The sequence below is a fragment of the Syngnathus floridae genome, chromosome 3 (assembly GCF_059516105.1).
Source record: "Syngnathus floridae isolate MCC-2025c chromosome 3, RoL_Sflo_1.0, whole genome shotgun sequence".
NCBI classification, from domain to species: Eukaryota; Metazoa; Chordata; class Actinopteri; order Syngnathiformes; family Syngnathidae; genus Syngnathus; species Syngnathus floridae.
The window spans coordinates 9,971,145-9,995,739 of record NC_142415.1 but is presented as its reverse complement, the minus strand read 5'-3'; the positions used below and the strand labels follow the sequence as shown (position 1 = coordinate 9,995,739).

The following is a 24,595-nucleotide window of genomic DNA, read 5'->3' as shown; positions in this document are numbered from 1 at the left end:
CGAGGTGTTGATTCGTGATTTATGCTGGTAGATATTGGATGCAAAGCCATGTTAGCTTTCCAATCACAGCTCGTAGATTAGCAAAGGCTCCGCAAAATAGTTTGTAACAAACAATCCTACGCTGGATTAAAAGATATGGTATGTTGATATAGTTTACACTCGCATCATTTAAATCAAAATCGTTTTTCCGGCTCAAATAGTTTTTTGTTGAATCTCTAAATATTACTAAAGTACCACTCTGTGAAAGAAAACTGAGCATTATCAACCATTTAAAAGCAAAAATATTCAATGCAGGGTCATATTGTGGTGGTGGCTGGTTAGTTAGGAAGCCTCAGTCTCGCTATTCCATGTCTTTGAAATCCTTTTAAAACCCAAATGTTCCATCATTGACAACGTATAGTCTTGCCAGCGTCCTCTTTTGGATTTATTCTGTCGGCCCTGGCCTCTTTTGGGTCACGTTTCAGTCTGAGTGTTTTGGAAGAGCATTGAGTGTTTGGGAGGGAGAGAAATGTGACAGCTGTGTTGGTCATGGCTACTGTGACCTTCACACGTCATGTTGATGGATCATAAAATTTGTAACGATACACTGAAGCTGTTGTGTAGGCCCGCACAAGCCTGACGATCTGTTCACATAACTGGTGCCATCATTGGTCCAAACCAAATGGTGGACGGTCACCAAGTAGGACAGCTTGAGTGCATATGAATGACTTTTGTCTCGTATGGAGAAGCACATTTCTGCAACGGGCTCCCTGCCACAAAACAAGAGGAGTGATGACGGCAGCACAAAAACATGCATGTGTACACAGCCAAGAACACACAATACACACATACACACACGGCTGGCATTTCTTATACATTCTATCTCCCGCAAATGGATTGCAGAATTGTTCAGAGCTTTTTGCCTGTCCCAAAGCGCTTTGCTCCGTGCGCCGGCTCCCCGGAGACGCCACTTGCTCCATCTAGTCAAGGAAGAAACCATTTAGTGGAATGAAAAAGGCACATATATTGGAAGGCATACAAAGGGTGGCTGCTGGGAAGATTTGACTAGCATGTAGACAAACGTTTCCCACACAGGATTTTTTTTTTTTTTTTTATTGCTCTACCAGCTCCCTATTCTGCCCCAAACACACACTTTCTCACATACAAAAGTACTGGCGCACATATTCCATTTTGTCAGCTTTCAGCCGCAGATCATGTAACGATAAAAGATGCTGCCCCGCAGTTAAACACTGCCAGTAAATCACAAGGCAAAGAAAGCTGGGAGAAGCACTTATTTTGAAGCAGCATAAGAGACCACACTGAGGGGGAAGGGGTTGAGACAGATAGGGCAAGACACGGAGAGAGCGAGGGAGGAAGAGAGAGCTTCTTTGTGCACTGTGTACTGACTGTGTGTGATGAAGAGATGAATCACTGCTATTTAGGGATTGGTTTCCTGCAACTGATTGTGTGACGACTGTGTGGCGGACAAGACTGTCAAGACTTGCCTGTTTTGTTCTGGGGGCTTCAGGAAAATGTCTGCGGCCAAGTTTTGCTGGCTCGCTCCCACGGGGAGCAACAACTGACAAAACACTTCTCTGGTGTCTACTGCTCCTTTGCTAACAAACCATCAAATATTAGAAAGCCAGGGATGTTAGGTCAATCTCAGTTGTGTGTGTTTTAGAAGACACTTGTTTTGTTAGCATAAATAACAACACACACTTGTTTTGTTAGCATAAATAACAACAGATGCTAGCAAAGAGCCTTCAAGTAACTTTTTCTGCCAGCCTTTTAACAAGCAAAGCAGAAATGCAGTCTTGATTCTGCGAAGGGGGCTATTAGAATAATGATAATTGGTTTCGTACTTTGAGTATTTTTCGCCGTATTAGTGTTGTCTGACTTTCAGAAACATGATGACATTATTCACCCGAGTTAATCAAAAGGTGAACATCGTTTGCTTCTGTGATAACATGCCGAATCGGAGCTATTGTTCAATTATGCATCGTCTAATTGTCCAATTATATCCTGGTAAACACTGTTGTGATTAGTAGAGATTTTAATACATTATTTAGAAATGAATGGTTAGTGTACTAATGAGCTAGAAATGTCAGAAATGTGCTTGAATGCTGAAGATACATTATTCAAGTTGAAATTGATCTCATTTTTATTCTACAATGCTGCTTAGTACTTTCATCCAGTGGGGGGGCCGTCAGGGCTTGCAAGGCCTTCTCTGCTGGCCTAAAAATATCTGAATTACAGACTGATGTTAATTATATTTTGTCCATGAATACGTATTAAATAATTCCAAATGGTATGTCCGCTTCCTTTCATTGCTAGCCCCCTGGTTGCGCTGCTTCCAGACGTGTATTTTCATATTTAAGCTTTTAACCAATCACATTTCAGCCACTATTTGTTGCCATGGTCAAAGAAATCTGCCTGGAGGCCTTCACAATCAGTTCTGCGGGCACCGTAGCATAAAATAAATGTTGATCAAACTTGCTTCAACCAATCAGATTTTGAGTTGGCAACACCAAGGCCCTCTAGCAGGCGTACAGAAACGTTAGCGTATTCACACGCTTTGATTGGATAGACAGAGTGTACTAGCCAGAGCTAGCAAACTGCATCTGTAGCGAGCAGCACATCCCTGTGTCCACTGCTTCTGTTGAACGGACATTCCTAGCCCTAAAGCGAATTAAAATTTATGCCAGAAATACGACAGGGAAGGCTCGACTTTTCAGCATTAGCTTAGAAAAGGACTTCTTGATGGAACTGAAACGCACGGATAATCTGCACAACAGAGTAATTGAAATCTTCTTGAGGAAAGAAAGGAGGATAGATTTGGTGTACAAATAATCAAGATTTTTGGTGAGTAAAATGTTGCTATATTCCTAAATAATATTGTTATTTTTTATGTTTTTTTTTATGTGTGTTGCAGCTGTACCTGCAGTAGAAATTTTATAGCCATAAAATAGTTATTGAGGGTTGGATTGATTCAGATGAAGCACTAGGATGGCATCAGTTAATCCTGGTTGAACCTTTTCTTATGACATCACACCATTGCTTTGTCTACACAAACACCAGAACATGATTGTAGTCTTGTCAAGAAATTGTTCGTTTTCAGCGACACTAAGACGAGCTTGGCTTTCGTCCATTAAGTCTCCGGGTTGACCAAAGATGGTGTTTTAATGCTGACACAAACAGGTAAAGATTGTACGGCAAAATGAGGTTAACAGATGAACAGCCTTAGTTTCACAGAAGATGGCAGGCCACAGAATCTTCCTTATCCAGAGTGATAATTTTTCTGTGCTGAGCCCCGATGAGCAGAAATCCTTTAATCATCCATTAATAGGTCTTTATGAAAAGACAGGAGATGGATTCAGTCTACCTGGCGCTCTGTTATCATTATGGCTGCGACGAGTTATCAAAGTGTGTTCGTGTGCGTCTGTAGTCTGTGCATGTTTGTCTGTCTGTGTGATTACTATCAACACCAGCAGTCCAGTTCATTACGTACAATATGACAAACCTGTCAGTTTTTCTTTGACTGTAGATAACCTAGAAAGGCAACTTTACTTGGACTCATATAAAAAGCATCTTGCAACAAATACCATTGACAGGAATTCTGAAAGCACCACCTTCGCTTTCAGTTTGCTCAAGCTGTGAAAGGCACGTTATTTTATGATGGAACTGGACTAGATTTTGTGTGATGAAGGTTTCTGTTTGATCTGAAGCTGCTGACCAGATGGATGTGTTTGTTGTCAGCAAAACCTTGTTGGTTGCTCACACGCTCACGCTCTTGACACCGTCTGTGTCTGGTAACTTGACTGCAAGCGGAAAAATATATCCGCACAGTTTTGTACCAGACTGCCTACATTTTTATCCTCAAAGAAAATGGAACATAAGCTATAAGATATAAAAGCGGGCACAGTCTGTTGTGTGTGTGTGTGTAGCGTCGTCACATGTGCAGTAGAGCGGCATCTGTTGTGTTGAGTTGCTGAGTTTAGGTGCAGGCTGAGAGCACAGGAGGGCCTTAGAGACAATGCACGCGAGATGGGCGTGAGAACACTGGGAGGGCTTGGTTCTCTACAAGAACTGTCTTGTGTTTGGGGAAAATATCCTTACACTCAAAGCTCCAGCGCGTAGATCCAATTCTAACAAACTGGTTTTGCAAGAAGTGGCTCAGAGGAAGAGAGAGGAACACACACTGTGTGAGTGTGTATGTGTGCACCAACGTGTGTTTGTGTACACATATCTTGTGTGCAGCCACAGCTGTGTTAAAACATCGCCACTTTTCCCTTTTTTTTTGCCTGTGCACACCATGAATACGAATTTACACAAAGCTGTAACTTTGATGTGTAGGTACTTTTAAGGGCCTCATCCCCTCTTGAAATCCAATAGGGAAAGCATCCACCCGCGCGTACATTTAAAAAGCATTCGTTTCATTTGTGGCATAAATCAAAGCCATGAGTAAAGACGTGTTATACCGGTGACTCAGCTTGCTGTTTTACTCGGAGCCTCAGCCGTATTGTGTTTCTTTTCTCCCCAGGTGTTACAGCAGTTATGACAAAGAGCTGAAGACACCTCAAACAGTGAGTATGTTCTTCTCAGTCTGGAATGTATGTAAGGGGATGTGGGAGTTTTTCCAAAAAGCTATATATTGTCAAACAGGTTAGATTTTTTTTTTTTTTTCCAAACATTCAATACCAACCATGCAAACTCTGCCAATTCCAGGCCTCATTTGATTTGAGTTCATTCAGAAAAAACAGAATGCTTTTTTCCCCCCTCATCAAATTAAATTTAACAAGAGACCCTTGAAAAGAGGTTGTTATGATTACATTACAAATTCGGGGTTCATTCAGTGAATCGAGCAATTAATTAGACCCCCCCCCCGTTCAGATCACAATATTTGTACGAAACGTAGATGACTAATATGCATCCTTAGTTTGCTATGTGCTGGGAGCTAGTGCAGAATGTAAATGATTGTTAACTGCGCCCCACAGGGGCTTCCAGGGATGCAGGATTGCGTGCGCTTGTGTATGTGTGCTCTTACGTGTGGCGTTAATCTCCCTCTCGCCCTTCCTCTTCGCTCCCTTTTCCGTGCGTGGCTCACTCGGCTGTCTCTGTGTGAGCGCTATCTGTTGTCAGGGGCGCGGCCGCGTCCTCCAGGCTTCACTTCACACCAAGGTGGCAGTTTGTTGTTGCACACGCAGACAATGACTTGCACTTTCCTCTCCTACCTGACCCCATGGCCTGCGAGTGTCTTATTTGTTTTATTCCAACCTAATGCATAGCATATTGAAATCCTTGTGTGTTCCCAAACCTGATTCTGTCAGATTGCTGCGCCATCTCTGCCGTAAATGATGCATTGTGTTGCCGCATGCTGCGTGTATCATTTGTGATGAGTATTGATGAGTACTCACCCTCTGGGGGAATCATTTACTAGGGGTGGGGGAAGAGACGAGTAGCTGTTCCTTAACTGGGTTTTCGAGGCCCTCTTGCAGAGCACAGTAGGAGCAAATGGGTCCAGCCGTTTGTTTTTTTCTCAGCCTATGGCATATTCTTCAAATTTGACTCGGCACGTGTAATTTGTCTGTTTGGGTGAGACGCCACCGTAATTCCCACATGAAACCACATGACAGCAATGGGGTTGATGTTGGTCCACTCCCTGGCCATACCGAGCAGATGTTCAAAAACACCATGACGTGTTTACAAGTAAAATTGTCACATTCCTATCTATTACGCCCTGCTGATAGAAATTGAGTTAGACTTGTGAGTCGCAATGGCTTGAGACACTTTGTGTTGTGTAGCAAGGCCGTCTTACTAGAAATTGTTCTTGTGTGGGTTCTGAATGAGGAGATTCTGAATGATGTGATTTAGCTGCTGCTCGCTGCAGGGATGGAGCACGTCTAGTGAATAATGTGTGGCTGCTCACTGTATTTAATACATTACCACAAATAAAGGTCAAGAAATTCTAATTGGGCGGTACCATTGGTGAGCTTTCAACTTGTCAGGCTCTCAGTTAAGGGGTCATGGGTTCTTCAACGGTTTTGTCCTTCCTGTGTGGAATTTGCATGTTCTCCTGTTGCTTGCGTGATTTTCCTCTTGGCTGGCAACCAGGCCCAAAGTCAGCAGGGATAGGCTCGAATCAGTGACCTCAATGAGAATAAGGTTAGAAAATGGATGGATGGACGGAATGTCGAAGTGGAATAAATGTTTCAGACGCCCGTTCCCATCTCAACAGTGATGTTTGTAATTCTGTTGACCTTTGTCTGAGGAAATGGCAAAGAGCAGCTTTAGTCTAATACCCAAAGGGAACTACAAATGAGTGGAAATAAAAAAACAATGTCATGATGTTGTTTTTTTAGACTTGTGAGCATGAACCTTTAGTCCATTTTAATTGATCCAACAGTAGATTAGTAGTCTTTTTTTTTTTTTTTTTTTTAACTCGGTTAAAGCATCCTGACCCTACAATCCCACGCATGTCGCCTTTATCCACTTTAAGATTGCTACTCTTCAGCCCTATAGAAAGACTCACTCTGCGCACACAGTAAGTGCTGTAATGCACATAGACTATTTGTACTTTAGCCAAGGTGGGCGCAGTAACGATTGTCGTCGCCCCATCTGCTTGAGCCGAGCTTCAAATGCAGTGCCTTTTAATGACAAAACACAGTGGCTGCGAGCTATGCAGAAAAGAAGGGAGTGCATGTATGGATGCGTGCGAGGGTGGATGTGCGCCGCGTGAGTGTGAATTAGAGAGGAATAAAGGGAGAGGGAGAGAGAGAAAAACATCTCGAAGGTCAGGAACAGCAGGCGGCCGTAAGGGAAAGACACGTGAGACAGAGATAGTCTTGCGTCAGCCCCACAACTTTGCTCTTTAAGTGTGTGTGTGTGTGTGTCCCCTGTGGGGCCAACATTTCCATCCGCATTCTACTGTGCGTTACAATGAAACAGAATTGCCGTATTACACATAGACATAACGTACACATTTCTGAGCCAGTCAGTCACTGAGCTTCAGATAATTTTTCGACACGGCCCTTGTGACAGTGGAAGGGAAAATTACACCTCATAGCCCGAGGGGAAGAATTTGTGTGTCTTGCTGCCTGTCACAAAAGCCGAATAGGGTTTCATCAATCTGAGCAAGCGCTATCATTTTCAGCTCTTGCGCTTTGTTTCTGTCTTTTTTTTCTTTCTCCCAGTGCCCTTTAAACTGGTTCCCTGTTAGATTAAGGAAGTGTTGAGATAACGCCGAAACATTTAGTACTTTGCACTTGCCTCGGAGCTACGGTTGTTAAAAAAGCTGCTGGGAGCCTGTCCTCGGGATAGAGAGGAAGGAGTCTCGATAGACGGCGTACATTCAGCTGACACATTCGGCGTTCAGTTGGGGCTTGCCCATCATGTCGTCTTTAGATGTTCTGAAGGCACACATACACAGTGGTGGGGGGGGAAAAAAAACAAGTACAAATACTTGGGTAAGTAAATTAGGTATTTGGTATTTATGTTTCTGACACCTTATTCCTTTCTATGTATAAAATAAACTTATTATTAATGTACAGTCAACAATATCCTAAAATTTTGGCTATTTGTGGGCTAAGTAAATTCAATACTTAAGAATATTCAACACAATTAAACCACCTTCACTCCTCAATGGCATTAGCTAGCATACTAGCCTAAATAACACAAAGTGATGTGATGGCCAGCAAATTTAAACCAACAATCATTATATAAGTCATTAGATTTACTGTTTGATGTTTAGGGAATATGGACGAATTGTATTGGCAAAGTTGAATCAGTACTTTAACAGGTGCCTTTTTTTTTTTTTTTTTTATATGAGTATTTGTACTTTCACTTAAGTAGAGCGTGTGATTCCTTACAACACACGTCTTGGTCCTCACGGTCTTACTTAATCGGGTTCAGTCCACCAGCCAGACTTCTGATTAACCCCCTCTGCCAAAAAAGCTTGCACTCTCCCTGTCACCAGCTCAAGAAGAGTGAGGCTGCGCTTTTCCAGACCCTTGTGCCATGAATCACTGCCCGCGCCCAGGGAGCCTCAGTCCGCTTGGGGGCTGCCCGCCTGGACGATAATGTGCGTGGTCATGAGGGGGCCTCAATGAATTGGGGCCCAGACAAAACCAGGGAAACAAACCCAAGCTGTCACAGAGGGCGACAACAAGAGGTCTGTGTGTGTGTGCGCCGATGTGTGTGTGTGTCTGTGTGCTTTTTATAGTTCATGCTGGGATGTCGAGCCTGCAATCCAGTTGTGTGGGTATCGTCATACAGCAACTTAGTCTCAGCAGTTGATTGGAATTTGAGGCCCTTGGACTGAGCTTGAATGTGTTATTTCCTTTTCACTTTTTTTCAATCTCAACTGTGGTATTCGAGTTTGCAAGTGTAACTTCAAGTGTGTAGATTCAAATCATTTGCCCCTATATGAAACAATGAAAAATAGGAACAATTTGTTGCTCTTGAAAAGTTGCTCTTTATGTAGGGAAGTTTGTTAAAGATTGTGTTCAACGGTAGTTGCTAGCGATATCGTCACGCCATTTGTGGCTTCGGTTTAGTTTGTGATTTTCAACGATTGAAGCTGAGTTTTGGGATGGGGAAAAAAAAATATTGACAAGGCATTCAATTTTGCTGGAAAATCTTGGTAAGGGTAATACGTAATGAAGGCGGGTCATTGATGTGCATCGTCTCACTTTGGCCCGATGCACACCAAGCGTTGCCACGACTGAGCTGGACAGTTGCCAACAAATTACAACCAGCAACTTATTTTCTTATCTGGCTGCAGTATTTTGAGCCACCGCACATACTGTTCTGTATTTTTTTAAATTGAAATCCAAGCAACATAATGAATTTCAAGAAAGAATCAGATTGCACTGGCCTCTCCAGCTATATTATAATACAAAAGGAGAAAATTAGTGAGGAATAAAGGAGAGAATGGCTTATATATATAGTGAAATCCTACTACAGTAAATGGAGGTCAGGGCATATTGCAATAATATGCCTTCATTTGTAAGATTGCAGGGACAATCAACTTTAGAGCGATTGTTTAATGTTAATGTTTAATGTTTATTTGAAAACGTATCATCTCATTTTGTTTAAGGTTAGGCCATTTAATACATCAGGTTAAAAACGTTTGCTGACTGTTAACTCACAACTGAAGATTATCATGCTGGTTTTTGCCTTTAATGGATGAATCCCCACTGCTTGAGTGTTTTAGCGCCTATACAAATATGTTCTCTCTGTCGTGTGTGTGTGTGTGTGTGTGTGTGTGAGCGCGCGCGGGTTTGCGCGTGTGTGTGTGTGTGTCTGTGCATATGGTACATGCAAGGTTTGCTGTGTTGTGGCTGATCATTAAGCAGACCACACACAGTCATTCTTTTTGTCGCACACACGCGCACACACACACGCACACATACACCTCTTGCAGCTGTTGCTCTCTGAGTCTTTTGGTTTATTGAGGCTATCTTTTGCATTTATGACCAAACCGCATCTCCTCAACACTTTATTCTTTGCTTGGCCTCTTCAGCCGCCCCGTTGCTCAACATCCTTCACCAAATAGTCCTTCGGAACCTGGCTTACCGGCATGCTAGTTGCTGGGAAGCGTTTGCCCCTACGCGGCCCGCGAGTCCCCAGGCCCGTTTGCCAGGCCAGGTTGTAACCTTGATACAGCTGCAGTCCAGAGGAACCATTAGCACAGCCAGGAGGCCCTTAGCTCCCAGGGAGAGCTCATTACAGTATTTGTGTAGTCACACTTCTCTGAAACACAGGAGTACGCCTGGTGAAACTAGCCAGGACGTGCAGCCTCGGGTAAAGCGTTGCGGCTCCATTTGGACTCGTGTGGGACGAAATGAGGTTTCATCGAAAGACACAAACGACTGCAACGATAGATATTAATCATTAAACACTGGCGGCTTTGGTTGAATGTCACTATTTGCAGGGTTTTGATCTGCTTTTTGTCGAGTATGTGTGAGTTTGCACGCTATCGGGATTGGGAGTGTGTGTTTGTGTGCTCTCAGAGGCCCATTTCAGCTGTCTGGTGTGGTGTGCAGATGGCTGTGCAGGGGCGTCCTGAATGAGATATCCCCTTTCTCTTCTCTTTTGCATCCTCCTCCTCTCCTGAGTTACATCCCTGCCTTGCGTCCTCTCTTTCATCGCCACATCTGCTGAGGGCCATCTTGGGCAGTGAAGACTTTTCCACCGCTCCCCCCCCTCCCTCTTACTTACGTGCCTCTCAGAGCTCTGTGTTGCAGCCGTGGCACACAGTGGCTTTGGAATGAAATGTCTCTTAACCGAGCCATGTGCCCCGGAGCTACGGTAATTGCAGGTGAAATTCAGCTTCCTCTTTAAAATGCCATCTCTCATTTCCAGTTACCAGCCCCCCCTCTGTATTTTGCTCCCCCCGCACTCCCTCCCTGCTGCATGTCTCCCGCTCTCTCTCCCCCTCTGGCTGTCTTTCAGAGGCGTGTGAATCCCTCAGCCCCTGTCGCGTCTCTCTGCCCCAGCAGACACTCCCACAATGCACAGCGCTGATGGTTGCACAGCGATATCAGCTATGCGGTTGCTTGGACACACTTAACGGGTATGAGTGAGCAAGTCAAATATAGTATTTATGAAAAAGGCTCGGCTGTTGCAACAACAAAGAGCACGTCGACCACAACGTGTTGCGGAAAATGAGTGCTAACATTACAGCTGGACAAACTGAAATTAATGATGCCCGTTTTTAATTGACAATTACCACACTGCTCTTAATAATCCTTTGGGCTCCAAAACCGGCCGTTTGGGTTCACCTCTTTTCCTGTGTTAAAGCAAATGTAATGAAACTCCCCATGAAACCTGCATTTACTGGAGTGAATCATACAAATGACCAAAATGCCCACAGGCATCAGTGCACCGCAAGGAACGCATGAGATAGCCCGCAGGCCTGTTCTAAAAATAGCCCACTGGTGATGCAGTGGTTATTGTGATTGACAAGGAATGTTGCAGAGTTGATCATTCGACAGAACAAACTATTTGTGAGGATAGAAAAATAGTTTGTTTACCCATCAAATCATTGTTGAAAATTGTTGAAAATAATCACTATGGCCAATGTCCTCATTTAGATGAATATCATTAATTATCAATAATAGCAAATTTGCTGTTTTTGCATCTAACTGGTAGAACTCTGTTTCAAAAAGGACTGTGACCCCTGGCCTACATTCAACATTTAAACGTTTTGAACCCAGTTCTATCATTTTGTTTTTGTTTTTTAGTTCTATTTTAAGAAGGGGAAGCTCTGACTGCTGGTTCTATGTTGATTTTTATTTAAGAATATGTCAAATATTAATTGCTGATGTTGTTTTACCTTTGCAAAAAGGACTGTGACCCCTGGCCTACATTCAACACTTAAACCTTTTGAACCCGGTTCTATCATTTTGTTTTTGTTTTTTAGTTCTATTTTAAGAAGGGGAAGCTCTGACTGCTGGCTTTATGTTGATTTTTATTTAAGAATATGTCAAATATTAATTGCTGATGTTGTTTTACCTTTGCATTGTGCAAACTAGAATTTCAAAGGTTCAGAAATAAAACGGAATGGATATATTTCTGGAAATAAGTGGTGTTTGTTAAAAACTTTATTTTGCATTTCAAGTTGAATGGCCACAAACAAAGGCGCTTTATAATAATCACAATACATATTGTTATAAGACAATACTAGCCAGAACTGAGCATTATTATAATAAAAAAAAGCAAGAATCTGCGGTGCCTAATATATATTACTTCTGTCCGGACGCCGCCATTGTTCATTGCGAGGAATAGAGGGGGAAAAAAACAGCAGTGTGTCTTTAGAGGAGTGTGTGCGGCATATACAGCGTCAGCAAGGCGTGATCTGTGTGGAGGTGACATGAAGGTGAACGCGGCTTGCAGAATGCTCTCCCGACTCAGGAGGCAGCAAATGGCTCTGTGGCAGATGGAGTCTTTGTCAGCGAAGAAAAATGGCAGTTCAAGAGCATCACAGGGACCCTCATATGCACCCATTCCCTTTGCACACACGTATGCACTATAATACATCCAGTCTGTCACACATGCATGCATAGATGTATGCATAGATGCATGCATTACACTTACATTCGCACTGCCTACACAGACAAATGCACATATTGACACACATATCTGCTCCTCTTCTCCTCTCCTCTCCTCTCCTTGGCGAGCTGGGCTGGCGGGCGGTGACCTTCCCTGCTCGAAGGGTTCTTTGGCTGTTTGATCAATTATCCCTCTCCCATTGTTTACAGGGAAGCAGAAGTGGAGAGAAGGCTCAAAATGGCCACTGTCAGGTGGAGGGATCCATTTCCCTGCCAGCGTGGGGAGGAGGGGGGGTAGGGAGAGAAAGGGAGAGACAAGAGACCGGAGCTGTAAAGTGTCTTCGCAGGCAAAGGGAGGAGCAGCGAGGATGGGATGACATTACAGACAAGGCGCCGTTCGGTTGAACCCGAGTTACCATTTACAATACTCGTTTGAGGCAAAAAAGATTTATGTGAACTTTAATAACCGTCACTGTTTTGAGTCCGTATGTCAATTTAGGAAGAACTTCGATGTTACTGTATGTAGATCTTAGCTAAGCTACTTACATGAATGATGTCATGCATGCTGTGATTGCGTCTTTGCCATCAACATCTGAAATCCTGGCACCCTCATTCTGGTTGTTGGCAATGTCAGAATTGTGCTTCTCTTGTCTAACAGCTTCACGTGTGCAGCAAAAGCAAATATAACAATCCACCTCCTCAATGCCAAATGCCAATGTACAATGACCTTTTGGTATTTTAATTAGAAAAGAATATTCAATGTAGTTTATTTATATTATATATTTAATTTTGGTCTATAATTTGTGTGCAACACCGTTACCGCTGCAGTTTTCGTAGTACAGTACTGTTATGCGCTCGCATGTGGGCAAGGAGAGCCACAGTCTTAGCAATTATTGAATGGAACCAACCTATTTTAAATAAAAACATGTAATTAAATGTAGTGACTGGAATGACTTGATCTAATTTCAGTTCATTTGATTGGTACAATTGATTTGCGACACCAATTTGATCTCGTATTGTCACCAAAATATTACCAATGCCTATAATGCAGCAAAGTCAGCACTGCATGTACACCTACTATTTGAAACATTGAGACGTGAAGAGTGGGGAACGGGCGACGGGGGTACATATTCTAAAGGTCAGGTGGCATGGAGAGAAAAATAAGGGGGAACAAATGATGCACTAAGCGAATGACACTCTGAGGTCCTGCTTTAATATGTATGTATCGCAGGTTGATGGCTGATTTCATTAGCGTCTCTCATTGTTATTCATAGATTGTCCTCCTGCAGCAAAATGAATATTGTATTCACACACACGCGCGCGCGCACACATACACACACACTCTTCAATAAACACACAACAATGGCATTTTCCAGGGAATACAGTCTGTGGATCTTGTAGAAGGCGCGAAGAAAAGGCTGATGTTACCGCAGGCTGTTATCTGTGCGGGCTATAATTAAAACAATTTACAGCCCTGTCATTTTAACACAGCTTTTTGGCGCGGCTGCGGACAATTCTTGTCAGGTTGTGAGGATTTAGCGCTCCTTGTTGATATTACGGAGAATTATTTTCAGAGAAAGGTTACCTTTGTTTGAGTGACAGGAGCGGAATAAGCTATGTTGTGTAGAAGGGTTTAGATTACGTCACTTCAAGTGACCCTAATCTGTGTGTCCGTGTGTGTGTGTGTATTTGTGCGTATGTGTGTAAGTGAGGAGGTCTTGAGTGCATGGTCATTAGTAGTCATTGGGTTTACGAGACTGGGTGCACATTGAGTAGGGCTAGCTAAACTATGGCCCAGGGCCCATTTGAGGCCCACTGTCCACTTTTTCGTAGCCTGCAGCAAATACTCAAAATAACATTTGACACACTGCACAACACTAAATAAAGAATGGGAGGCAAGCATGACAATTTATAGTTTCATAGATATAGTTGTTGTGGTGCGGAAATCCCGTTTGTTAAAATATGGTGGGTTCCATCGAGTTTCACCAATTGATTGATATCAATGTTCTTTGCACTCCATTATTTTTCTGAACCAGTTTGAAGTACACTAAAAACTATCTTGGCAACACATCTATTAACGTTCATGGAAGCTTAAAAAGATCCTAACTTCAGCACTTCCGCATTCCGTGGAAGCCTTGCGGTATTAGGCCGACTCAAGATAGAAAATCTGGAATTTTTTAAGACATCAAGTGAGAATACAGATACATATCTGTCAAATGCACTGCTTAGTAGTCGAGTATTTTTTAATTACATCCCATCTGTACTTTGGCACTTGAGTACTCGTATAGACATCTTATAAACAATATATAATTGCTTAGATGAACGAGTTTTGTCATGTTTTCGAATTGGCCCTTGCATAATTAAATTTATCTGTATGTATTTGGGAAAAAAAAATGGATGGACATTCCTGACAGAGTGCAGTGCATACGACGAGCACATGAAGAATGCCTGACTGCCTCTCCTTCCTTCAAGATGAGTCTGTTTCAAGCAGGAATTCCAGTCCTTAGTGGGACATGAGCAAATGTTCTCAAGAGAGATATTAATAGCTATTGTGGGTGGAAAAAGGAAAAATTAAGGATTTTTTCCATATGTTTTACATGGAAAGTGTCCAGGTGGATTATTATCTCTTGGCCTCGTGTTTTTGAAGCAACTCAAATCGTCGAGGCGTTAGCCTTGTTAGTAACACAACATGCACTGGCTAACACTCCGAATGCCTGTCTGAAGTACAACAGGCCATTACTGATTAACGCATCTGATCCCAGCCAGTAGAAGGCACATTTTAATTCCTTGTATGAAGGTTGTTGGTTTGAAACATAACACACGTTTCTCGCAGGCAAACAAGACATGTTTGTCATTTGAGAAACAATGTTGGCTTGTCTTCTCATATTTCACACTTGGTTTCATCCCCTTAACCGCAAGTGTTGAGCCTGGACATGCTGCCTGACCTCTTAAGTCATGGATGTTGGCGTCATCAAAAGGGTGTGCTTCATTTTGCCCATTTTTATTTCAAACATGCAGTACAGAAAACTTAAAGAAATAGAAAATCTACAGTTTCAAACACAGTGCAGAAGATGTTGATAAAGTAGTAGGATGATTTTTTAAAGATTCTTAGCCCTTCACTATGACTTAAGATAAATTCTAAATTATTTAATTGTGAAACCTTCTGGCATGTGCAACCTTGGCCACTGGGGGCAGTATAATAGACACAATCAAAGACGTTTCACGCCTGTAAGTGAATCTGTGAGCTTTAATTTTTTATCACAGACATTTTGATTACATGTTGCTACTCTTTGTTAATATAGCCATGGCTTGAAGTGTTATAACACCATCACATAGATACTATTCAGTAGCTCGTTTATGCCATTTTGCATTTTGTGCTAGCATTAAGATTGTGGCAAAGTTTTGTACCGTACCAGAGCTCAAACTCTAGGACAACAGATACATGATTAAGAAACTCCTTTTCAATGCGTTCAAGTTTTCATTTTGATTTCAACCAAGTCAACAAAACTGTTGTAAACGTCATTCTGTTTACTTTTTGAAGCTTTATTAAGTTGGAGACATACCCACATGGCTTTGTGCTTTGGGAAGACAATGGAAAACAGTCACACATATGCACAGAATTCACTGTTTCGCGACGCACGCACGCAAGTGGTGTGACAGGATGTCACATATTTGGAGTTTCACAGCAAGCTGGCATTCCAAGACAGCAAAGAAAGGAGATAATGTCAGTGAGCTAGCTGCTGGTTAACTCCCTGCTTCATCCTGTTCCTGGGCCACAAAGCGTGAAGGGTGTGTTTTTTTTTGACACAAACAGAGCCCACACTTGCATCTCATACACACACACACACACAAAGGTTGCATTGCTTCTCCCAGCCTGCTAGACGACAAAAGCTAAAAAAACGAATTGACAAAGGACAGACATAGACTTTTCATTTTGGAAGCAGGAAGTGGGCCACACTGAGTGACAGGATGTAGAGTGATGTCACATGCTTGGATTATGCGCTTGAAGGTCATAGGATAAACATATATTTTTCTCCCTCTGTATTTAAATGTACAACACATCTGAAAAGGGCCTTTGTCTTTTTTATAAGATGGTAGGGATATATTTAAATAAAAAAATCCTAAAATTAATCTAGTCAGCAGCAGGGGGAAAAAGCACTTCCTCTTAAAAACCACCCACACTGCTTTTCCGCCTTGTTGCGACTTGTTTGTCTGTCATTGGAGGATTTTGTTTTCTTCCAGAAAAATTGCTCTCTCAGCTCAGGAAGAGGTGAAGCTGCACACCCAAAATACTCAGAAAATGAGTGGAACTCTTCTGCTCTCATTATAATGTGGACTTTCTCTCCTTGCATACGGATGTCAGGCGCACGCATGCATGCACGGCATTGTCGTCTCTTCCACGGTTGTGTTGTCACATGCAGCTGTTTGCTCTCCACTCTGTCTACTGTGACCCGAGTTATTGGAAATGGGCCAGTATGGAGTTTCTCTGATTTATTCCGAACATCTGTCTTTGGCAGGTGTGTGGAACCACAGGCTCTTCTGTCTGAGCCTATGATGTGCTTATCAGTACAGAGAGTATGTGTGTGTGTTTACAGGATGTGTGTTTGCGTTTGAGCAAAACAACAATGAGAGTGCAACCCCTACCCTGGATGGGACGAGTCATATTTGAGCCTTGTGTAATCTAAGCAAACATGTGTGAACAGACAGACCCTAAGCAGTGGTCTTAGGTCCGACTCCTTCCTTGGCACTGACTTGGTGAGACATGGCTATCGGTAAGCAGGCCGAGACGGCTTCAATTTCAGTCTTACCGCTCACCAGCGCTGAGACGGTTACTCTTTACCCGTTTTGAATCTTCCTTTTAGAAATGGAACAACAGGAGGGGTCGGTTGAGTGAGTGGATCATCCACTAGGGAAGTGTGGCCATCTTAAGAACGGGACCAGTTGATCCAGTGGGTATTGTTTCACTTACCTGTCGGAGTGTGATTGCAATGCAGCAATGTCAAGACTGAGCTCGACTTAAGTCAACAATTCAGGCTCACCTATTGTGACCCCATTTTTTAAACTTTTCCACGATCTGACGTTGCCTGTATATGAAAGACTGAGCTTTCTCCAAAGGCACCACTAGTAAACAAACTTTCATGTCATATGAAAAAGTATTTTAGCCCTATTTTCTACGATTGTAGATTAAATGTGTCAGTCGAAAAGATTTGCTTCAAAAGGAGACAGAATGCCAGGCGTGATTTAAATTTCGGCAGTTACCTTGATTCAAAAATAGATGGGGTGGAAATCAAGACACGTTAACATGATCATTTAGGCTAAGTGTCTTTTCTGTTGCTTGGATTAATGGCACAGATGTGGTCTTTTGATGGCAAAGTGGGTAAAATGGTGTGAAGCTGTTGTTAACAACTAGTCTAGCCATAATGTTTTGCTTGTACAGATAACCAAAGCAAACCTTTTGTAGATGGACTTCCTTTGAGAACTGCCTATCAACATCAATAGGCAGTCTTGACATATTCTCTGTTCACCCTCAGGTGGTGGTTAGTGCTGTGTAATCTCTGTAACATTTTGTATCTCAGTATACGTAATTTTATTTTATATTCTGACAATAATATTTAATCTTGTCTTTTACTAATAAAACATTGTATATAGAAAATGCAATAAAATGGGGTAGTATCACCAGTTTTAAGTAACGTACTATATTTCTCGGACCATTAACTGCACCCGATTATTAATGAACTATACTGTATTCATACATTTTAACACAGCCGATTATAAAGTGAATTGTATTTGTGAAATATTGTATGTCAAATAGTTCATTATAATTATAGCCTGTTTATGTGATCGATTGGGCTCAAGGCTACGACCATTATGCTCGCAACTGTGGCAAACTTTTGAATGTGTGCTGGTAAAAATTTCAACTAGTCACAAAGTTGATCATCTCTGCTATATGACCAATCAACCAACTGTATAAAAAACGGGTAATATTGTAAGCTAGACGTTGTGGTAATATTGTGTATCGTTTATACTGCTGATTTATTGATTTACATTTTGGGGAAACTGAGAAAAAAAAGACACATTTTGGGATTTATCTGGTGACGCAACCACAAAGTATATGTTTTTAACCATGATTGCGGTTCAGTTCAGCAGTAGTAAATCCTATTTCTGCCACCAGTATGTATCCTGCCATCTATTGTTTTCAAACATTATGAAATGGCCTATCTGTAATCGCACAAGGGATGTGTGCCGACACAGGAAATGGGGCCATGTCACTGGCAAAAAGAAAAAGATCTCTATTCTGTTGATATTCAGCACAGCATTTCAAAGAAGCCTATCGCTGCTGACATAGTCAGTCTTTTAAAGGCACAGCTGGACGTTTGAAATGGCCTTCTACATTTGTACCCAGGGGGAGCAAAATTACCCTGGATAGAGGAGCAGAGGTGTGAAACCAGAGTGCTTTTTCCAATGACATACATTTTTATTCATTTACTGCAATACTTCTTCATGCATTCCCGTACACAGACTATCATTGGTAAGTGTAGTGAAGGAAGTGTCAAGATCATTTCCTAATGCGTAAGTGATGATGGCAAAATGGGCAGCCAAAGTGTTAAAAATTGAGCAATTTTACACTCAAAAAATACCACTTTTGAACAAAATTTCCTCTTACCATTCTGTCACTGGAGCTCCACCAGACATCTTAAATCCCCCCGTAAGCCTCAGATGAAGTATGTAATTCAATTTTTATGCTATGGTTACACAGATTGCATACAAAACAACTATACATTGCGGAGTAACTAACATTTGAGGGTCCTCAAGCATTCTCGTGGAATTTTATTATTCCATACCTTTTGGTAAAATCTCACCCACAAAATTTTGAAAACACATTTCTTAATTGCTCCTAATATAGCATGATGTAGAGCTGTGATGGTTATTTATTTTTCACTTATTTGTTTATTAAAGGACCCAGGAAGACTTATTACAAAAGTATTACATTTTTTTACAAATTGCTGCCCAAAGTCAGCTGAGATATGTTCCAGCACGCCCGTGACCCTTAGAAGGATAAAGCTATTTGGATAATGGATAGATTTTTTTCTTTTGTAAATTGTAAGTAACAGAGGTAACTGCAGCAGCTCAAAGCAGTAGTTAAACTGATTAATTGTGACCTGATTATCATAATTGCATGTTGAATTGGCATGTTGCCTCACTTTATTGCCCAACCATTTGTTTGCAAAGGAAAGTATTTTATCTGGCATTCCCCTTGTCTTTTGGCTAAAGACGCTGTTGAATACTTTACAGTTCAGATTTCAAGTGATGCGTATCCATTAACAAACACATGAAATATCTTGTACGCTGGATGCCAAAATCTCATAAATAACTACATGCACCTGAAAAGGTTCTGACGCATTGAATCAGAATTTCATTATAGGTCACGTTACAGCATTTTTGTTTTTTTGTAAAAAGCGATGACATTTTGTTATTGACTCAATGGGTGCCACCTTTGACCTGTTGAGAGCCATATTGTACGAGGAGAAGGTGGGCTTTATTTGTCTGAAATGATCTACTCAGTCCATCTTGAAAATATTTCCCGTCATAGTTAGTTTGCACACAGTAAGCTGTGATATTTCATTATCAAACCCACACAAACGCAACGTTTTGGCTGCTCTGTGTGATTCTGGTGTAATACGGATGTAAATAATTGCCTGATATTGCAGCTCGTGAATGCGTGCGTGGGCAAGCACACACACGTGTGATTTTTGTAACGGCGCAAAGATGTCCCCAGGGGTTCTTTCCCCCCGTTTTCTCATTACAAATGCTAATGTCACATTAATGAAATCGGCTTAGTTGAAGTTTATAGCGTAGCCTACACTGAGAGATTTGGCCTTGACACTTCCCACATATTTCAAGTTGAATCATATTTCTTCCCGTGGGCATACTATTCTGGTTCCTCCAAAGTGTGTTGGCCCAGAGTGAAACTTTGGGAGGAAAAGTTTGAGTGCCAGGATTTTTAGTCATCGTTGCCGATTGAGGCTACAGACTGACATCTGCCCATGTGACAACAGTTAGCTTTTTTACTGTAGTAATGGCCCGGTAAGGATTGGCTAATCTAAAACATCGTGGTAATGTGGTTTTTAGAGTCGCGAGCTGTTAATCATTGCTCAACACTGCGCCTGACAGGCACAACAACATGCCAGGGAATTAATCACAGATATGAGTGATTGATTTTATGCAGATAACATAATAAGCAGCTATGTTTGGATACCATTACATTACATGTTTGTATAAGGGTAAATTTAAATATCCACAAGTCAAGTTGGGGTTATGCACCATTTTAAAACTCATAAATATGTCAGGAGGTTGACTTTATTGCTGATTCATAGAAGGTCTACTTTAAGTAGTTGTTCCCACAGAGCAGAGAGAAGTATATTCTCCATGTGTCAGTATATTCTACATGTGTACTAACGGTTTAAACTCTAATATCTATGCTAAGTATCCTTAGTATGGTTCTGGCATTTTTGCATGCGTCAGCATCAAGCTAGCAGACCTTTGTTCGCCAAAATTTGTTTAGGTCAACATTTTTAAATATGCACTGATTTATTACTCCTAATGGGAGTGATCAAAAATTAAGTGTAGTCATATTGATATTACCTTCTTAAGGGATGAGAACCATGTTTTTTTAAATTACTGTTTGATATTGTACTTTTTAAAAATATTTTGGTAAATAGGACTGTTTTTTACTTTTAAGCTAAATGTAATGCAATATGTAGTATGCTAAGTTAAAGACTGAAAGAAAGAAAAGTATTCTTTTGTTTTAATTATTATTAGTAAATCAGTGTCCCACCACTGGTGATCTATTTCTAGAGCAGCTACTAACTAGTCATACCTGCTGGCACCATGTGGTGTATTTTTTATTTTATTTTTTACCACAATATGTATAATAGACATAGCAAAAAGGATCTGTAAGTGTACTGGAACTCCCGCAATTACTCTGTTGTCTCCTTCCATTGTTCCTCTCCCTATATTTGCCCATCCCTCCGAGGAAAAAAGTGGCTGGCCTCTTTTTACACAGAGGAATGCTTTAAAAAGTGTGTTTTGAATAGTTTTAGGCGTGTGTTAATGACTTAAGTGTTTCAACTCAACAGTGTAGAAGGAGTGAAACTAAAATTACCACCTAAAATGACCAAAAGGAGATAGATTCTTTTATTCCTGAAATTTCAAAGTTTGAACATAAACATTTAAATTTACAATAACAAAAAACATACTGAAATAATGATTTCATTCAATTGTGTTGTAATTGAAAGTTTAGATGGTCCATAAATAATAAGTTTAGACATTTCTTCAAGCTTAAATGTAAATGTACTAAAGCGTTTAATACAAATGAACTGTCAAGGCAGGGATTATTTGGAGTCAGAGGGAGCCCATGTACCACCAGTAGTATTAATAACGTGTTACGTATCATACCCCCACGATAACCATTGGGGTTTATACCGCCCCAAAACAACACAAAGAATTCCCTTGATAAACTCATCAAACCCTTCTATTGTTTGGTCTTTTCACCTGTGTATTTCGTTGCATGTCTACGCTCTTGCCTTGCTCCACTTTGTCCAAAAAAATGTAAAAACACTTACTCTAAAAGCTTCAACAAAGACCGATAAAAGATTGCTCCTTGCAATTAAAAGCCAATTTGGTAAAAGTGATTATGTTATGCTAATCATGGGAGATAATATCATGAAATTCATTGTGGTAGAGGGAGGTAGAGCGTGTGTGTGTGCGAAGAGAGTAGTGACAGTCCAGCCGCCATTACAAGCTGCTGATTTCGCTCTGCAATGTCAGAGCGCCTCTCCCTGAGCAAGACACTGAAAAATGGCAGCGCTGTGATGTGCTGGCACCTCACCTGCTTGCGCCATGTGTGTCCCTCTCTGTCTCTTTCTCTCTGGTTCTCGCTCCGTGTGTGTGCACGTGTGTGTGTGTGCGTGCGTGTGTGTGTGTGTATACATGCTGGCCTCCCTCCCATGTTGCAGTGAAGCGTAACAGAGTGGCTGACTGCCCGCTGCACCCTCTCCCCGATCTCTGTCAATACAACATGATTTTTTTCCAACCCGTCTTTTTAACATTAAGTACTATTCATATCTGAGCAGACATATAATAGTTCCAATTGACCATGACGTCACACGTTATCAATCAGAAAAATAGCAAATGTTCTCAGATGGTAGCGTTAATAATTTACATTATTTTGATCAATCGAGAAATCAGAAGTAGATAAACTATTGACCCTGGGCCTGGACCCCTTTTGCAACCATATGTATCCCCCCTCCTATTTTTCTTTTTTTAATACAAAGATTTACTTGTGACAAAGGAGGGTTTGGACAGATGCCAGATATTTTTTAATGTATTTGGATTTTCTTTCTCATGGCAATTATAAGGCATAGAAATTCTCAGATGTTTGTGAAGTTTTTATTTTATTAAATAGATAATTTTGATCAAATGTATTGAGTATGAAATAATAACTAGATTTTCTTTTATTTTTCATACATATTGTTCCTGCTTTTTGGGGGCCCGTCTGTCTATTTTAAAAATCAAACGTGGTCCTTATTGCAGCTGTAATCTAAAGGCGGCTAGCTTACTAGCTTCATTTTATAAGCACTATTGATTGGACCTCTTAGTGTTACCTCCAAGTATTCTGGTGCCTGTTCTTCATAAACAATCAGAATTGATCTATATTGATTGACATTTTGAGTTTAATGCTTTATTGGATTTCCAGATTGTGTGGCATTGGAAATTTTGTTTCTCTCTGCTGCCTTATGTTTCCTTATTGCTTATTTTGATTTGTTGTGTCAAACTGAGAGCCAGAGTCCTTTCAAAAACTCATTTCATGTCCGTGGGCGTTATTAATGACAGAGGCATCAGACAGTATAAGGGTAAAAAATTAAATGAGCGGAGAAGAGCCTCAGATGGAGAAAAGTGCAAATGGGTTGTGGCCTATACATAATGAACACCGCGAAGATAGAAGAAACCATTTTGCTTGATATTTTTAAAACTGAAGTTTTGGTTTGATATTTAGTACAGTACAGTGAATAAACACAAAGTCTTTAATCAACATTTATCATATTGCAGGGGTGGAAAAAAACAGAAAAAAAACCCAGAACAAAAACAAATCAGGACCCGTCAAATTGACATCTTTCTATTGTTTTCAATGATATATAATATATGTAATATGAATCTGCTTTACAAGTACAATCCAAGCTTATAGCAGCATCATACCCATCACCCAGTTGTTCACAGTAGGCAAAATGAAGTGGACAAGCTGAAAGGATGCCTGCTTAAAAATATTTTTACATGATTTATCGACTGTCAAAATAGGCAAGGGTGTATTTCCTTTCAGTTGAATCAGCCAGCTGACTTAACTGTCTCATCGGCTAATGGTTTCTTGTAATATGAACACAGTTCAACCTAAGTGCTTGTGTGTGTGAGGTGGCTTTTGAATGAAAATGTTGAATGAAAAAATGTTCTACCCTATTTTTTGGAACAGAAGTCGTATGCATAGAAGAAAAACATAACTTGCTCCTCAATAAAAACCACGTTTTGGGGTGGGAATTTACTTAGCAAAAAGTAGAGAAAAGACAGTAGAGCTCGGACTCCATATCCAAAGTACAACTTAGAAAACTGGGGCATTCATAAGTCAAGATACGATACTTGCATGAAATATGATTTTTTTTTTTTAAAGTCAGAATTCTAGTATTCATTTTTAGCAACCATTTGATTTTGCAAATGTCTGGTTTATTGCCATATGTTCTTAGTTTCAACACTTGGTACAGTAAAATGGATTTAACTACTCCATATTCACTAATGGAAAAAGGAAATCGTACATGTTTCTGTATATGTGCATGAAATGAATCTACTATTTACTGTTTGTTGAAACAATGTGTTGTGACACACCGAAACATCGTCTGCCAGAAATGCAATGGACTCAATTTGCTGCGGATAGTTTGGCGATTGAGGAAGGAAGAAATAGAGCAGCAAAAAATGACATTCTTAAGCATGATATGATTCAGGAGCAGTAAATGGTTATGGGAACTGGTAGTCATGAATAAGTCAATGTTTTCCTACTGTAGTGCACTGTTGGCATACTTGCATGAAAGTGTTTTTGTTTGTTACAACTGAAGTTGTATGTTGAATGAATGAATGAAACCAATGTCATAGACGCAAGTGGCTGGAACAAATGCACAAGGAAAGGCTTGCTGCTCCTTTGGCTGCTTCATTGTCCTGTCATTGTCAGTCGTTTTGCCGTTTTAAAACCATGTCATTTGCATTATGCATATGTGGAGTAGTCTGCTCATTTTTTTTCCACCATTTTCCTTCCCTGGCATCCCCGATAAGTACATGAGGTTTTGGGGGGCAATGTAAGCCTGAAGTTTGAGCGCTGCATCATAATTCTTTATTGTGTGTGTATATTTTTCATGTTAAGTCATAGGATGCACCAGAATCACACAATTGAAATGAATCTCGTTCTAAAAAAGGTTGATAACAATATTCTACTCGACAACAGAAAAACTAGTCCAAAACAAAAGTAG

General features: G+C 40.9%; 1 protein-coding gene across 9 annotated transcripts in view; it reads left to right on the top strand.

Annotated features, from left to right (window-relative positions):
• Positions 1 to 24,595, top strand: part of baz2ba (bromodomain adjacent to zinc finger domain, 2Ba) — a 77,158-nt gene that overhangs the window by 9,602 nt on the left and 42,961 nt on the right. For 8 of the 9 annotated variants that reach the window (XM_088370684.1, XM_088370677.1, XM_088370679.1 and 5 more), the window contains exon 2: positions 4,520 to 4,562. The exons of the other annotated variant lie outside the window; for it this stretch is intronic. The gene's annotated coding sequence lies outside the window, so the exon portion shown is untranslated. The remainder of the gene's footprint in view (positions 1 to 4,519; positions 4,563 to 24,595) is intronic. 9 annotated transcript variants of the gene reach the window in all.